At 49.5% G+C, this 3748-nt stretch overlaps 1 pseudogene; it reads left to right on the plus strand.

Moving 5' to 3' along the window:
- The first annotated feature begins 205 nt into the window (after window positions 1–205).
- LOC146575546 (uncharacterized) lies at window positions 206–2061 on the plus strand (annotated as a pseudogene).
- The last annotated feature ends 1687 nt before the right edge of the window (window positions 2062–3748 follow it).

Consider the following 3748-nt stretch of genomic DNA (forward strand, 5'->3'; position numbering starts at 1 on the left):
GGGGGGGGGGGGGGGGGGGGGGCGTTCTCCCCCGCTCTCGCGGCGTAGCCCTACGGTGGCCGCTGGGGACCGCCGATGTTTTTTTTGTCATGAGCTCGGTCATCTCGTTGCTTCTTGTCCCGTGCTGAGGGCGAGGGAGGGGGCGCGGGCCGACATTTCGGGGGGGGCCGTGCAGTGTTGCTCCGCGGTAACCCGCCCTAGCTTAATGCCGGTTGGCGTCATTCCGCGGGGGATAGATGAGGTGTTTCGACCGTTTGTTTCGACGGGGTTTTTATCGTTGTCTGGTGATGCGGGGGACCGGGTTCCGATCACCATCTTGAGGGATACAGGGGCGAAGCATTCGGTGGCGCGGCATGGAGTCGTGCCTTTCTCTCAGCAGTCGTACTGTGGTTCTGATTTGCTGGTGTGGGGTATCAAGGTGAGTCTTTTACGCATGCCTCTCCATACGGTTACTTTGACCTCGTCCTTCGTATCGGGCGCTGTGCGGGTGGGGGTTCGAGATCAGCTGCCAATTGAAGGCATTGATCTTGTTTTGGGAAATGACATGGCCGGGGGAAAAGTGTTTCCGGCTATGCCGGAAGTTATTGAGTGTCCTACTTCGGATCGGTTATGCCAATTCCCGTCGGAGCTGGGTGACCCCACAGTTTATCCGGCATGTGTGGTTACTCGTGCTCGAGCTCGTCGCTTGGGTGGTGAGGTGGACATATCCGAAATGTTTCCGGACGGCTCTGAGCCGCATGATAGTTCTGTTTCGGGGGTAGATGGTGGGACGGCGAAGGTTTTTAGTATGGTGTTGGAGAAGGAGGCAGCAGGTATCCGCAGGTTTGTGTGTGGTCAACTCCGTGACGAGGCAGACCTGAGCACGCTGACCTTGGGAATTTTAAAAAAGAGATATCAGACACACAACAAATGTGACTCATTAAGGCCAGAAGTAAAAACTTTCATGAAACAGGTGGTGCAAGAGGAACTGATGAAAATGCAGGATAATGATGAAAGTGAAAGTGACTCAGAGACTAAGAAGCTCCAGAACAAAAGGAAAAGAGAAAATGGAAATGACGAGGTCATGAGTGAGAGTGAAGATGAATCCTGGGCAAAGAAATCACAAAATAATCATTCAAGCTCATCATCAGAATCTGAGGTTCAAGAGGACAACAAAACAGAAAGTAAAGAAAGCAGCAATGATGAAGAAAATGCCAAATCTCAAGCTGATGGTGAAGAGCCAGAGGTGAAAAAATCACAACAAAAGAGAAATGAAAATCGTCAAATTGACAGTGACGAGTCTTCTGATGAGGAACTCAGTGAGGAAAGCAACTGCAGTGACAGTCCAAAGAAAATGGTGAGAATGAACGTCGAGACAGTAACTAGCAGTAAAGATGAAGGAAGGAGAACACCACTGAGTGATGCAGGAAACGAATCAGATGGAGACTGCAAGTCAGAAACGAGTGACAAAATTAGGAGCGACGAGTCTTCTGACAGTGAAAAAGAAGATACAAAAGTGGAAGAGAAAACCAGTGACCCAGACTCAGTTTCATCACTACCTTCTTTGGAAGATGAAAAAGAAAATAAGACTGATAAAACAAATGATAAAAAGATGAAGAAGAGTGTGAAGAAAGATGAGAGCACCAGAAAACCAAAGTCTGATGACAAATCGGTGGCGAGGCTTGAACGTTATATTGCCCTCTGCGGCGTGAGGAGAATTACAAGAAGCTGCTGGAGGACTGCCGCTCCCAGGTGGCTGTTCTGAAGAAGGAGCTTGAAGAGCTTGGTGTACATGGTCAGCCAACTATTCAGAAATGGAAAAAGGTCAGAATGAAGAGAGAGCAAGCTCAAGAACTGGCTGCTCTTGATGTCAACAACATCATTACCACACAAGGTCGACCTACACGCAGGGGTGCCTCAGCAAGTCAGAAACAACAGGACTGTCCGTCCTCTGAATATCAGCGCACTCTAAACTCGGAATCAGACAGTGATCAGGAAAACAATACCCACAGAGGTCGCAGGAAAATGTCCGAATGGGCCAACCTGCAGGGGATCATCAGTGATGACACAGACGGTGACTGATGAGTCTGGTTTCCCCCTAGGAAGTGTTCAATTTGTTTGTTTGTTTTAATGTTTTTGATACTAGGTCTAGCATCTCTCTAATGAGATGCTTGATTTTAGGTGGGGGGGTGTTATGACCCAGGGTCATTATTTGCGGTACGGTGTTGTTATTGTTTGTATTTGTATTCAGTGTTGCTTGTTTCCAGGTGGAGGCCACCCATTGGTGGAGGAAGGAAAGAGGCCAGCTACAAAAGGGGTTGGACTGGGTCGGTGAGGAGACTTCCTGGTTTCCCGTGAGCTGTGTGTCTGGGGACCGTCGTGGTGTGTGACTGCACGGGGCTGCAATATTAATGCTGAAAAAGGGGTTGTACCTGGGCTTGGTAGCTGTAGGGGTGGGAAGCCGTTTTCTTTTATTCCCCTCTTTTCTCCTGTTTCGGGTAGGGAGACAGGTTAGAGAATTGTATTTTGTTTTGGGATCGTGGGAGGTAAGTTAGCTCTGTTTTTCTTTCTAGTGTGTTTTGTTTGTTGTTTTGGCATCGCCCACCCTGAAGCTCGCTACCTGTTCAGTAAATAAATTAACCAACTCTCGTCATTCTGCCGTGGTGTGATTTTTTTTTTGTCGTTATTATGTATCGGGTTTATCTTTTTGTTGTGTTGCACCCCGGCTTCGGGCCGGTGTGTAACAATGTGGATGGCATTGGCCAGCACCAAAGGCCCTGGTGTAATGTGGATGGCCTCAGCCAACAGTACAGGTCCTGGTGTGGTGAAGATGGCCTCACAGGAAGCACTGTCCCTGATGTAAAGTGTATGGCCTAAGCCAACAACAGTGGTCCTGATGAAATGTGGATGGTATTGCCCATTACCACAGGCCCTGGTGTAATGTAAATATCATCACCCAGTAGCACAGACCCTTGTGTATTGTGGATCGCATCAGCCAGCAACACAAACCGTGGTGAAATGTGGATGGTATCAACGAGTAGGACAGGCCCTGGTGAAATGTGGATGGTATTTGCCAGCACAACATGCCCTGGTGTGGTGAATATGGCCTCACAGGGAGCATTGGCCCTGGTGCAATGTGTATGGCCTCTGCCAGCAACAGAGGCAGTGGTGTGGTGAAGATGTCTTCACAGGGAGCACTGGCCCTGATGTAATGTGGATGGCCTCAGCCAACAACACTGGCCCTGGTGAAATGTGGATCGCATCAGCCAGCAACACAAACCCTGGTGAAATGTGGATGGTATCAACGAGTAGCACACAACCGGGTGTAATGTGAATGGCCATAGCTAAAACCGCTTGATCTGGTGAAATGTGGATGATATCGTTCCGCACCACAGGCCCATGTGTAATGTGAATGTCCTCAGCCAAAACCACAGGCCCTGGTGTAATGTGCATGGCCTCAGCCAACAACAGTGGCCCTGGTGAAATATGGATCGTATTGGTCAGCACCACACACCCTGGTTTAATGTGAATGGCCTTAGCCAGTAGCACAGGCCCTTGTGAATTGTGGATCACATTAGCCAGCAACGCAGGCCCTGGTGTGGTGAAGATGGCCTCACAGGGAGCACAGGCCCTGGTGTAATGTGGATGGCATCAGCCAGTAGCACAGGCCTTTCTATATTGTGGATGGGATCAGCCACCAACACAGGCCCTGGTGAAATGTAGTTGGCCTCAGCCATGACCACAGGCCCTGGTGAAATGTAAATGTCCT

This window comes from Mchenga conophoros, linkage group LG4 (genome assembly GCF_057382185.1).
Source record: "Mchenga conophoros isolate Kocher_MC1m ecotype Shallow Benthic linkage group LG4, M_conophoros_male_GT1.1, whole genome shotgun sequence".
NCBI lineage: Eukaryota > Metazoa > Chordata > Actinopteri > Cichliformes > Cichlidae > Mchenga > Mchenga conophoros.